The sequence below is a fragment of the Hydractinia symbiolongicarpus genome, chromosome 2 (genome assembly GCF_029227915.1).
Source record: "Hydractinia symbiolongicarpus strain clone_291-10 chromosome 2, HSymV2.1, whole genome shotgun sequence".
Lineage (NCBI taxonomy): Eukaryota > Metazoa > Cnidaria > Hydrozoa > Anthoathecata > Hydractiniidae > Hydractinia > Hydractinia symbiolongicarpus.
This window is the reverse complement of record NC_079876.1, coordinates 35,112,831-35,127,100: the sequence shown is the minus strand read 5'-3', so window position 1 is coordinate 35,127,100 and position 14,270 is coordinate 35,112,831. Positions and strand designations below refer to the sequence as shown.

Genomic DNA, 14,270 nt, shown 5'->3' with positions numbered 1-14,270 from the left:
TTGATTTTGCTGCTCAATTTGTTGTTGTTGTTGCTCAATACTAAAAACGGGAAAACCATTTCATTGTAGAACAGTAAACCTACTCATTATGGACATCTTCATTTTCTCCTATTTCTCGATTTAACCTCCTCCGCCTAACTTTAACCAAACCTGGTGCACCATCATTTTCCCTGCAACAGACAACGAATATCTCTATAAGTATATAGCACAGTGTGATAACACATTTACATGAATAAGTAGCAAAAACTTACGCCACTCTCTTTACTGCTCTCCTCAAATTCTGAAATAATTAAATAAGTAAACCATTAGGATTAAATAGTTATCAGAGCGAAAAAAGATTTATATCAGGTTTCTTACCCTTCGGATAACTGAATGTAGAATAAATTTTTCTCCATTCCTCCACACTTCTCTAAGGGCTTGTTGTTGTTGTTGTTGTTGCTGATGAATTTGTTGTTGTTGTTGCTGATGAATTTGTTGTTGTTGTTGCTTATGAATTTGTTGTTGTTGCTGTTGTTGTTGCTGCTTCTGGTTGTGAGAACCTGTTTCTTTTCCTTTTTTTTTCTTTTTTGTGTTTGTGTTCTAAAAGAGGAAATAAAACATAACATAAAAAAACGTTTATAAATAGGAATTCAAACATTGCGTAACTACAAAGACGATTTCAATACATTATTAAATTTGAAGCATTTGCAGTGTATTTTTAGGTTTAACGCCAACTAACTTGGAAAAAGTGGAACTAAATGACGTCATCTTCTAAGTAGGTAACAAGGTACTACCAGAAAGTATAAAAGGACTAATTTTCTAACACATTTTGATTGGAAATTTAAACATAGAATTCGTGAGTAATCAATAGTGTATGCTAATTTTTCCTTTCTTTGTGGTTTCTTTTAACAAATCTTGAGGACAATGATAGGTTTTAAATATTATAACTAGTTGAAATGTAACAAGGTGTACGTTTACAAAACAAATAGCTTGATTTTCATTTCCACGTTTTATTTTTCACAAATTAATTGTTTTTTTTTGACTTATTGACTTTATTACTATTATTTATTACTTCCTTTTCAACCATATATCTAACTAACTTGAAACGAAAAATCTATTGTAGTATTAATACTTAGGCAAGATTTTGTAAAAATTTGAAATAAAAAATAACAGGATTTCACATTAATTTAAAATTCAACGCTTCTTATTGGTTTTAAACCTAAAATACTATGTTTGCTATTTTATTTTAAAAAGTAAAAATTCGCTGCTTTAACACATACTAATAGGTTCAAACATATTTTTGAAATTATTTTTTAGTTAAAAATGTTTGTATTTTTGGCGCCATTTTTAGCTTTTTGTCTTTTTAAAACTTCGAACTTTGCATGCGTTTAATCTGTTATTTACATGTTTACGCCATATTTATGTTTCTTTCTAAGATTTTAACAACTAACTTCATCACCGGAAAATTGTTTCGTTGGCACAGAAAAAAACGCTCTAGAGATTTAATAGTTACCTTAAAATCTCCCTATACTTACTTACTGACAGGTATAAAAACAAAGCGACGGAAGATGAACATGTTTAGCAATAACTTATTTTTCATAAAACCTGGAAAAAAGGCTTTTATATAGTAGAACTTACCATTGTGATAACTTGCAATAAACCGTATTCCCGGTGATGTATATGGCGATAAGTATCGTACTGCAGAACAAGTTTTATATAGTAGAACTTACCATTGTGATAACTTGCAATAAACCGTATTCCCGGTGATATATATGGCGATAAGTATCGTTCTGCAGAACAAGTTTTATATAGTAGAACTTACCATTGTGATAACTTGCGATAAAGCGTATTCCCGGTAATATATATGGCGATAAGTATCAGACTGCAGAACAAGTTTTATATAGTAGAACTTACCATTGTGATAACTTGCGATAAAGCGTATTCCCGGTAATATATATGGCGATAAGTATCAGACTGCAGAACAAGTTTTATATAGTAGAACTTACCATTGTGATAACTTGCGATAAAGCGTATTCCCGGTAATATATATGGCGATAAGTATCAGACTGCAGAACAAGTTTTATATAGTAGAACTTACCATTGTGATAACTTGCGATAAACCGTATTCCCGGCGATATATATGGCGATAAGTATCGTACTGCAGAACAAGTTTTATATAGTAGAACTTACCATTGTGATAACTTGCGATAAAGCGTATTCCCGGTGATATATATGGCGATAAGTATCAGACTGCAGAACAAGTTTTATATAGTAGAACTTACCATTGTGAGAACTTGCGGTATTGGTTGTTCAGGCAAAATGGAAAAATATGAGACTTGAGGATCACGTTTTATTGCGGTCTGTTGCTTTCATAAAAATATTCTGCCAAAATCTGTGTAGAAATGTAGTCAGCAGCAATACATAGCTACTTCTCGCACATATAATGTTATTGAAAGTTAAAATTTAAATATTTCATTAGGAACCTATTTTGAATTATTACTTGTGTAATGCATTTAACACCTGTGCACAAATTTATTAGTACAGTTTTTTTGTTTTATATAATTATGCTGCAGTACATGTAACTGATGTGTACAATATTTATTTGTTCCATTCTAACTTCCATTTTAATCCAATACTTTAAATAAACAATTTATAAGAAATGTGCGCACAAATAAATACAACCACTCAATAATTCATGAAATATTTTGCATTAAAAAACCCCCATATCTTGTCAATTTCTAAAGGCCTGTATTAATCCAGGTTGCTTGCGAACCCATACACTTATATTACTTAATGCGTGACGAAAAAAGAATAAGAATCAGTGTCGGCAGAAGACATTGACGTAGGCAATGACGAAGACACTATAAGATACGGAATGAGAAGAGAAAGAAGGATTTCAAAGCAATTTTTCTATCGTGCACTTTTTCATTCTCCTTTCTCTTTTCCTTTTGTCTGCAACAAAAGGTGTGCATGTACAAAAAGTAAGTGATGTCCAAAGAAATGATAATAGATTAAGTACTTACACAAAATAGTTTACTTGATTAAAATATCAGCGCATACCACAAAGGGAATACTTAGCAGAAAAACGGTAAAAAACGGTAAAAAAGTAAAAAAATAATACGAATTTGTAGATAAGATTTGTTGTATCAATTCTATAATGCAAAAAATTATTTGCCGAGACTGCATTCGATTGCTCTCAAAGTTCTTTCTAAAGAAGAAAACATGCAAATTAATTAGAGATAATATGTTACGTAATTATTTTTTTAACTGGGTGTCCACGTGGTATGACTGGATATTTTTGTACGTCCCAATCCATATGATTTTGTTTTAAAAATTATGCAGCTTTCAATGATGGAAACAGATAAAGGGAAGGAAATTTTTGTCAAACGTCATAGCTTTATTTAATCGTATAGTCATTTCCCTATGACGCACAAACTAAATGATTTAAACCATAAACACGGGTAACTTTATTGTCATCTGAGTGAAATTTGCATTTAATTTTTTATTGAAAATTTTTTTATACTTGTCAAAAATTAGGTGTAATCCATTTCGGCTGCTTAAGAGTTCTATGAGTAGGGAATTTTTATAAATTATACATGGCACCTTAAGAGTGAAATTACTTTGAACCTTGTTAAAGAAATTACAACAAGTCTGTTACAGTGTAAATTGGATCCCCTCCCCAAGGAGAAAGATGATATCTGTCATTTTGATATTGAAAAACTTTGGCAAACAAAGAAGGCTGCAGAGTTATAGTTTGGGTTTTTAGTAGATATAAAAGTTAGAATATTTGATTATTTAAGTTTATTCCTCATACTTCTCTAATATAAGAAAAATATATGTTCCCATCTGATATCCGCTTTCACACAATATCTTAAATTAAAGAAAAATATGCCATATTACCATATCAAAGGGGAAAAAGTAAGTTAATGTATATTACTTATATTGTCAATCGACAAATTCTTGAATCCATACCGGTGCATTTTAAAAAAGGAGGAAACAAAAAATATTGAAATAAAAGAAAACGATGTAATGACACATCAAAAAAAAGTAACATAAATATTTTTGTTGTTAAGTAATGTTAGCATGAAAAAAATACGTACGGAACTGCTCAATTACTGGAGTCTAAATTATAACCTGTTAGATGTTAAATCTTGGCAAGAACGAAATTCAGCTTGATAAATAAGGGAATCCATAATTAGTCAGAGATATGATTTGACTCCATGCCGTCCAAAGTGATTTACATGTTATGTACGAATTATTGCTATCCATAAAAGTATAAATGCATAACTGACTCTAAATAATTTTGTAAGTGCTTCCTTCCTAAGCAAAAACATGCCATTATTTTCAATATTCTGGTTAAAAAAACAAACTTATGGTAAATACCAGGAGTTGTACCCCGAATTAAAAAGATTATATATATTTATATATATCCGTCTCTTTTTTGTTCTTTTTTCGTCCCAATTTAGTACCAGATATATTTGTGTAAGATAAGGGAAAAATTACGTTTTGCGGCGAAAAAATGTTATTTAATTAATTTCAAAAACCCCGGCGAATGTTAATGTTACTAATTGCTTCGTTTTATATTTACATAAATATAAATCGTTTGGTTGCAAGATAATATTTTGTCTGGGTGTGTTAAATCCACCTTTTTATCTCCCTTTGATAGTAGCAAAAATAGATACATCAAATAATACGTACGAATCCATAATTTCCGCAACGGGTGGATTGACACTTTCGTTGACGCTAAAAAAAGTAAGTTGTTAACACATATGTGAATCTTTCTTAAATTCATGGGTTAGAATAGATATGTTCTATATTACAAGTATCAAATTTTGGATATTTTGTTTAATAAAGTATTAGAAACGAGTGTAAAGAATCTATTGGGTTAAAATATAGATATTCGTTATATTAGAATGAAAATTAGTTAATATTGTCTTGAATCCACCTTTTTATCTCCCTATGGTAGTAGCAAAAATATATATATCAAATAATACGTACGGAGCAGCGATGATTTCTAAAATGGGTGGATTGACACCTTCGTTGACACTAAAAAAGATGTGAGTATTTTTAAAACCATTGGTTGGAATAGGTATATTCTATAATACAAGTATATTTGAAATTTGTCTTAGTATTAATATTTTGTCTTAGGACCTTGAAAAAGTATAAGAAACGAATGTAAAAAGTTTATTGTGTCAACATTTAGATATCCGTCATATCAGAATTAAAACTGTGTGCTCATTTATATTATAATGCCCGTATACGTCTGTCCGTCCGTCCGTCTGTCTGTCACGCAAAATGGTAGCTTAGCTGCGCAGGTAGGGAGACGCACGCATTGCGGTATAAAAAGGACGGGCGAACCCGTGGATTTTTCCTCGGGCAACGACAAGTATTATTAAATTTTTCGTAGATACGAATACAATGTTTAGAAATTTGTACGACATGTTGTTAAACGTATCTTCAAAGTTTACAAGGAAGAAAAGCCCAGTAAAATGTTCATAATAATGTTCTTCCACAGAATATGTATGAGTTACAACTAGCCTTTTATAGCACAAGATCAAATCAATATACACCAAAATTAAGGCTAAAACGACTTATTTCTCGTAACGTGAGTAAAGCATGTCGTAAATTCCGAAAGTCCATGCTAATACTAATACATATGTAATATTGAGACATTTTTTTGTCACTAAAAGCAAGTCTTCTTGTCCTTACCTATTTTCTCTTTTACTTTTATTTCTCCTTTTTCTCCTTTAACACAGGGCTGGTAATCAGGCCTATGATTTAAATGATAGTAATAAATTATTTTTTTTTTTGACCAAAATGTAATTCTTCTTAAACACTTTTTATTTGCAATAAAATATAAATATATAAATATAAATAAACTTTTTGAGTTCTAGAACGATAACCAAAGTTTAAAATTCAAATACGAAAAAAGGAAAGATTTACTTATAGCATTTATTTATAAAGTATTGAAATTAGAATTTTTTATGATTTTCAAATTATACTTAGAACTGCTTGAATTTTTTGGTACCTTGAATTGTTGCAGTAAAATTAAAATCAGGGGCTTATTCTTCTTATTAAACGGACGAAAATTGGCGTGGAAATTGAACAAAAACAACAACTGAGCCATTATTTTCTTTGCACTGATATAATCGCATAATGTAACGAACATTTTTTAAGGTAAATATCTTTGTTCTAAGAATTTTTTTAATGCTTAATTGTGTAAATAGGATCTAAGGTGCTAAAATAAGTTATGAAAAATGTGTTCTGTAAAAATCAGTTCCGTTCTGCAAAAAAATGAGTTTTGCAAAACTTTTATCTCTGAAATAACGTAAATATTTTTGTGCTGTTTTGGCGAGATTTTTGTTACGGTGACATCCTGTTTCATTTCCGACTGTTAAAATTTGTTATGTGGTGCAGATGAATTATAAATACATGAGATTATTGTAGCAGGTTTTTGTTGTTGCTGGATGAAAGCTCCAAAACATCATGCAACACTAATCCAAAAAAGGTGCGTTACACTAAGATATAAAACTATATAAAAACTCTTCTAATATTCAGGTACACCTTTTTCCAATTCTCCAGTGGACAACTTGCTGTTAGCACCCCTGTAAGTTAAGGTAAAGGAAAAATACCTTTTTTTAAAATGCAGCAATTTTTAACATACAGATATGTAAAATTATGTCATGGAACCTTAGATATATTATTGAGCTTTAGATATAATATTGAACAAACATAACATATGTTTTTCTGATTGGTACATTCTACTCATTGCTTTAATTCTGCTGATTTGCGGCTACGAAAAGGTAACAGAAATTTCTGAAGGAATATTAATCATAGTTGGTGGTTTTAAATATGTATCAATGATAAAACACCCTACGCTGAATAATTATGCAGCCCCTTGGCTAACCACTCGTTATTGAGCTATACAATGCGCACTATGACGGATATCTTGCAATTTTCTTAAACTAATATAGTCATTTTACCATTGGCCAAAAAATAAGTTTTTAAAATTAACACTTCAACAGCACAAAATTTGTAAAATTAATTTTTACCGACCCCATCTCCTGGTAAAACACAAAGTGAGTAATTGAACGTGATTTATTGACGTCAGTAATATTAGGGAAACATTCAATTCGAATTGTTAGGAATATATGAAAAAGAATACAATAATTGCATCTCTTAAATCGTTATTTTTGTTGTTGCTGTTGTTATTTTTCTACATATAGATAATAATTTTTTAAAAGAATATCTTTTTTTCCCGTACAAACTATAGTGGTGACAGAAGAAATGATGTGTCGTCTTTTCATTAATAAATAATGGAAATAACATCTCACACCTTAGCTAAACCTTTAAGAACTTTGTTATGCAAAAAATATGGGCTTTCAACTTTTATTCCCGCATTTTTTTAACGAAATTAAGAATAAATGGTTCGTAACTAAACAATATACTATATAATTCTAAATTTAGCTCTTTTAACCCTATTTGGTCCGGGGGGGGGGGGGGGGGGATTCCGCCCTACTGACGATTTTTTTTCAATAACTTCTTATTGCTATGTTATAAGGCTATGAAACTTACCGAGTTTCAATATTGATCTATTAGACATCTGCATGCCAAATTTTTTCAGAGGCTTTGATATTGGCCATTACTCGAAACTACCCCCAAAAATTCCTATGAAATCTTTATAATGGGGAAAATTTAATAACTTCTGTTAGGATTATCTTTAGAACTTCAAACTTGCAACACAACTTTGTTTTATTATCCGATTTCCGATTTCCCAATTTTGTCGGATTTTACCCAAAAATAAGAAAAAACCCGGATATTCAGGCAATTTTTGGCAATTTTTTATGCGATCCACGTAAAAACCAGAAAATATGTTAAATAACTTTTATTAAGCTTTCAGAAACTTGCAATAATTCGCTCAGGATCAAAAGTAATTAAGTTTTAAGTAAAGTGTCATTTTTACCAAATTTCAAGCTTCTGATGACGTCACAGAAAGTATGCTGATGCAAGCAAAAAATTTATTGCTGCCATTTTGTTCTCTTTATAAAGTTTCATCAGTTTTACTCGACTACCAGTCTTTATTTTGTCACAAACGCGGTGTCAGATTATATTGCAGTTATAAGTTAGAGGCTAAAAAAGTTGGAAACAGGTGCAGATAAATTACATCATCTCCTGCATGGGTAAGTAGGGAATACTTGGGATCAAAATTAGACCAATTTCCCTAAGATTGGTCAATCACCTGTTTCGGAACAGCATATAAGACTACACAAGAACAGTTTTGGAATAACTAGATTTCATGATTTATTTGAGCATCACTTAATGTTTTAATTTACACATTTCTATTAAGAAAATTGAATTCGAATATTGTTAAATGTCTCGTAGCCACAAATAGCCATAAGTACGTAAGAGTTGCACTCTCAATCAGAACTATTATGTATCTCTGAAGCCTTTTACCCAACGTTTTTCTTAATTTCCGACTGTTTGGCTTTGTTATACATCTCTTACATCCTCCACAGTCTTTTAGCATGCTGGCCACTGTGTTTCAGTGTACTTTGTGAGAATTGAATATATATACAACGAAATGGCTCGCAGAATCTATGCTGTATTTTTTCCCTAAGGAAGATTAGGCTCTAAGCTACAAAGCCGTTTTCGGAGACAGTATTTTGACGATGCTACAATAAAAAAAGAAAGAACTAAAACGTTCAGGCCACATTTTTTGCAAGTTTTTTTAGTTCCAATTTTAATTTTTTTCTGCAAGAAAGTTGTATTGACCCAATAAACTCAGTTTTAAAGCAAGAATTTTAATATGGCTGTTTGCTGGTTCTGTTAATTGTTTGTGTTTTTATAAGAGCATATCAATAAAATCTGACTTTGCATGTATCCAATTACTTTAAATCGTTTACTCCCAACCTTGTAAGACTTCTTTTATAGCATAAAAGTTGAAAAAAACTAATGTAACATTTGCCTTGTGTATATTTCGATCAAGTCGTGTCCTTAAATACATTTTCCAACACAAAATAAACAAAATATTATCCTACATTGAGGCTACTTTCTTCAATATTCTCCGGGTGTTTAATTAATTCTTGTTGTTGCTATCCTTCATTATCCTTCAAAAAAAAGTGAAAACATTATTTAATAAAAAAAAATATTGTGCTGAGCTAGCTCTTAAAACAAGCCGATAAGGAAAATTTTCCATGTGTCATATAGCGACTCAGCATTAGTAATTTGCCTTGTGAATACCTTTACTTTGCTTTTTTGTTGTTGTTCTTTTACTTGTTTTTAACCCAGTGTGTCGATTAATAAATGAATTTTATTAGTAACTAAGAACATCAGAACTTTCTTCTGAGATAGAATTTTGTATGCGGTTTATGCTTTAATGCGCCCACTTCAACGATTTTGAGGCTTTCGCCGTGTTTGCTACTTGCATTTTCTGCCCTTCTGCGTATGACTGTCCATAAATCCCATTTCTAAATTCTGAAAAGTTAAATCACTTGAAATTACATTTGATCAAACATCACATTTCATAACGTTCTAGTTATTTTTCAACATTTTCTTTTAATTTTCTGGTCTTTTTATTTACAAGTTTTCCAAATCAAACAAGTCTAAATGTTTTTATTGTAAAATGCTTAAAAATTCCGGCTGATGATCAAACTATTTCGAAGTAAGACACAACAAACGATATAAAGAGTAAGTAACAGACTGTATGTATTATTTTCTATACCACATGACGTTTTTTCATATGCATGCAAATAGCTGATAAATAGTACTACCAGGTTTCAACGTAAGATTCAAAGCCAACACAGTTTATATATTCCTTTACCCAGTGCACCAACAAATGATAATAATGCGGCGAATAATTCCGTTGACCATAAGCATTGCAAATCTGAGTGCAACCCTTTCTAGCATATTCACAGATGTGGAAGAGGAAAATGTGATGTCAGTATCTGGGTGCAGTTACAAAATTTCTTTTTGGTAAAAAATTTAAACTTCTAAGTTTCTGCTGCTCTTATTGTCAATATTTTGCATTTGTCTATACTATAGCTATATGCTAATTAATATACAATAACATATTTTAACAATAGAAAAATCATTTTTACTTTTTTTGCTGTTACTTTGGCTATAGGCCAGCTAATGTAGTTAGTGCAGCTAGCCAATGACGGAGAGACAGCTAGCTAGTTTTTTTGTGCTTCTTTCCCAAGTTTTCCATTTAGCTTGGTATGAGTGCATTTTTATGCTAGCCATCGTTAAAACCCTTGTGTTATCTTTAACCAACCTGAAGCTAGCCACAATAGAAAGTAGTAAGGAGGCACACATTTTATAATAACAATCTTGCAAATTGTAGTTATGATACTCGATTTATGTTAATTCGGTTATTTTAATATATATTTTTATAATTTATTACAGTTTATCAAACCCTAAGCAATATGATGGTAAAAATTGGAATGTTGTATATTGTTTCACGTAAAAAATTGTTTAAATTTTTAATTTTGTTTCTAGTTCGAAGAGAAAGCGAGTCAATATTGTTGGGGAACATTGAAAGTTGAGATATAGCAACAAACAGAAAGCAGTAGCTGTCGCTTCAAATATTGGGAGAGTTAAAAAATCCGTAGCCACTGTTAAAAAGGAAAAAACGAAAGAACAATATCTTTGCATGTTGAGAAAATCGAGGAACATATTCTCCCTCATCCTTACACACGGCATATGAGTGTTGTAGCAATCGGTATGACACGGACACGGAAGTTTTAACTCGTTGCGCGTAATATTCAGAGCTTAAAACGCCGATGAATTAATGTATAGGAATATGTACTTTTGATGAATTTATAAGGAGATAGCTCTTGAAATAGTGATTAAGAAAATGACCAGTTTGTTCCGAAGAGACCAAGCTTCATGAAATTGGTCAATACACAAAAATATTTTCGAGAAATACCTAAACATTTATTTAAAAATCGTGAGATTTAAAATCTTTGAAAAGTAGTAGTTTTCAAATATTTTCTAGCTTATTCTTACACTTCCCTATGTAAATATGTTATTAATAGGGTCTAAACACAGGAAAATCAATGTAAAATATGTATTTACATGTTGCCTCTACATTTTGCCCTGAATCGTTTGTTAGGCCAGTATCTGCTGTCGAGCTTCGGTAATTCTACTGGCAAGTTTTCCACCAATGTTTCTTTTGTATGATGCCGAAATGAAAACGACATTAACATATAAAGAATGGAAAAGTGTAAAATTTGTGCAGGAAAAGTTATGAATGGCATTTGTACCAGAAAACTGCAAATAATAGCTGATATTACATTTCTCAGTATCTTCTGCATCCCAAGTGACACGAACACAACTTGCATTTAGTCTGTAAAATAGTACATTCGAAACCACTGTAGCTATGAAACTTTAAAAACTGGAAAAAAGAAAAGAAAGAATATAACAAAATTAATGCTCACATTCAACATCAATTTTGACATTCCAATCCATACTTCCTATTGTATTAGATGTAACTAATCTTTGGAAGTGATAGGTCGAGTCTTAAAACTGTATTCGTATTTTCTGGTTGCTTTATTAATAACAGAAGCAGTAGATAAAGTACTGAAGGTGTCTTCTCCTATTTTCTGTGTAACATTAGGTATCGGATATCCACATACCTCTGGTCCTTTTGTAAAAACCTCATTTTTGATTGCAGTATAATGATATGAATATTTATTGTCCCAAAAGTTTGGTCTACCTGTTAAAAATAACGAAACAACGGTACTTATCATTCGTTGCTAAATTCTAGACAATGCTTGTTGTACTTTGCTAAATAAATAAGTTATTAACATTAAAGCAGATAAAGTACAGCAAAACTAGAAATTGATACATGGAATGTATGAAATATTTTTTTAAAAAAAACTTTTACTTCATCTGTCGTCGGTACGTTTGCATACTTCTTTTAGAGTTGAGAGTAAATTTTTTAAACCTTTGACTTTTGTTTCATAATGCGGACTTTGATGGAAGTGCTTTTTATAGCAATCAACATTAATCAATTTAATCAATATGTCCTGTATTGCTGCAAAAGTTTACGTCTCTTTTTATCAGATTAACAAATTTTACATTCAAGTCGTGAGTAAAACCTAGTCTGTGTTAATTTATTTTATTGTTTTCTTCTCTAGCTAGAGGTAACTTATTGCTAACTAGGCTTGAGTCTTACGTGCTATATAATAAGCGATCCTTTAAAATATTCAAATATGTTTTATATTTATATAAAAGAGACCTTCAATTCCAAAGAATTAGTAATAGCTAAGCAAAAAAAGAACAGTAAACAGCTAGATGTGCTACACTTTTAGAGATGCTGCGAAAATATTTACACAGCCTAAGTTTTACACTTTCTGAAATTTAATTCACGCAAAATCTGTATAAAATTTACACACATTTTTATAAATATACATACTTTCTTGATGTTGAGAATGTTCATCAACCATATATCTCCATTGTTAAACAGTTTGAATTGATTTTTAAATCTTATCCTGATATTTGTATAAAGCATATTTTTATAAATCATATTTGTAAGGAAAATGTAGCCAGTTTTTATTTGTGAAATCGCGAATATTTTTTCTGAACAATGCTAAAATTAACTCACAGAAATGTGCAACTTTAACTTAATTTTTTTTTCAATCGGCGTGCAATATTTTACAACATAATTATATATATTCTGTCTTACTTCAAAACTAAAAATATTAAATAAATTAATTAATAAATGAATATAGTAAATACTCATTCATCAGAGCCTCCAACTTTCAAAAAAAAAGTTGGCCAGATGATTGTCACTCAGATTGTATTCAATCTTTAGCGAGCGTGAGCCTCTTTAAAACAGCAATTTCAGGCGGAGAAAATTATACGATAGCTTCCTTCGTATGAAGTCTATTACTCTTTGGGATGTTTCACCTCTTTTCTCAGCCATCATCTCGCACAAACGTTTGTAAAATTTTTTACACTCCCGCCTCATGCCACCACTTGTCGAAAACACCAAAGGCGTGAAGGTACCGTTGTCGATACGTTCATTGTAGTGTCTTTTCTTCTCCCTTTCATTCCTTCTGAAGCATTTTTCGAGCTCCGGACCACTGTACCTCCGAGCGTTTAGGTCAAAGACCCTTAAATAAAAAAATGCTTTTTAGCTAGGGGTCCGGAAACCCGTAGTGCTGATGTCAAGTCGCGCTTCGTGGCTTCTGTTTGCTGTCCGGTGCGTCAGGTGTTCACCATCCATTTCGACCAAGCTTAGTTCCCTTCTGACGTCAGGGCAGATATGATTGACGTTAAATCACGAATTTCGTTATGTCGTAGCGTAACGAAGCCTCCCTTCTTGCACGATAACGCGTGTGCTATGTCGAAACGGCTTCTGCATACATATTCCTTGGAATTGCTCCTTGATGAGCTCGTATCCAAACTCTTTGATCGGCAGATTTGTTAACCAGTCGGACACTCAAACCATTGAGTTTGCCTCGTTGGTTCTTTTCAGCTCGTCACTCATCGTTTGTACTTCCTCCAACGATTCTTTACTCTGATGGCGTCGTTCGTTTTTGATTATGGTTGGACTTCTTCCTCTTCTTCAGACATCCCAAGGATTTCGTTTTGTAGCTTTCTTGTCAGGGGTTCGGAGTTGTCGTGCTCGACTGGGGCTGTCTGACAGCTCGGGCTCATTGTCGTAGATGGTTTTCACTCCAGTGATTGCTGGGATGACCTGATGCGGTATCACGTCCTCGATTGGCTGCAGGTATCTCTCAAAGCCAGGTATCGTTTGGATAAAGTAAGAAATTTTGTGTTGGTATCCGCTGACGAAACATGCGTATTCCGCTTGTGGTTGAGTCACGGCGATTCTGGTTAGAAAAGACAATTCCTCTGACCATTTTTCCACTAGAGCTTTACAGTATCTTTTTTTAAACTTTACTTCCAATCACTGCGCCCAGATTTCATTTGCCATCTGTTCCATGGCGTTGGCCAAATTTTATTCTTTGACGATTAGCTAAGATTTTTTTGGTTGAGAAAAGTAACCAAAATGAGGTCCTTGAGTTGCAAGGTTATCTCACCAGGTTTGTACTGATCTGCGCTTCCCTGTTGCAGTTATGCCGTAAGCATAGGCGGCCATCTGGTCTTGTTCCACCATGATCGACATGAGTTCGTCCAGGGGAGGTTTTATTCCCGTAGCGTAGACTGCCATGCCGATCGGATAAATTTGAGTTGTTCCCTCTTTTGAACTTAGCTCTACGCCCCCAATAACAAATCACCTGGCTGGTGCGGTAGCAATTCGAAACATAGTTTGCAAAGAC

The 14,270-nt window shown here is 32.2% G+C and overlaps 1 long non-coding RNA gene and 1 pseudogene across 2 annotated transcripts in view; one reads left to right on the top strand and one right to left on the bottom strand.

The window, feature by feature from the left end:
- Positions 1-10,969, top strand: part of LOC130630718 (uncharacterized) — a 33,281-nt gene extending 22,312 nt beyond the window's left edge. For both annotated transcript variants that reach the window (XR_008982105.1, XR_008982104.1), the window contains exon 5: positions 10,477-10,969. This is a non-coding gene — a long non-coding RNA (uncharacterized LOC130630718). The remainder of the gene's footprint in view (positions 1-10,476) is intronic.
- Positions 10,970-11,008: 39 nt separating this feature from the next.
- LOC130630144 (uncharacterized) lies at positions 11,009-11,863 on the bottom strand (annotated as a pseudogene).
- Between the last annotated feature and the right edge of the window lie 2,407 nt (positions 11,864-14,270).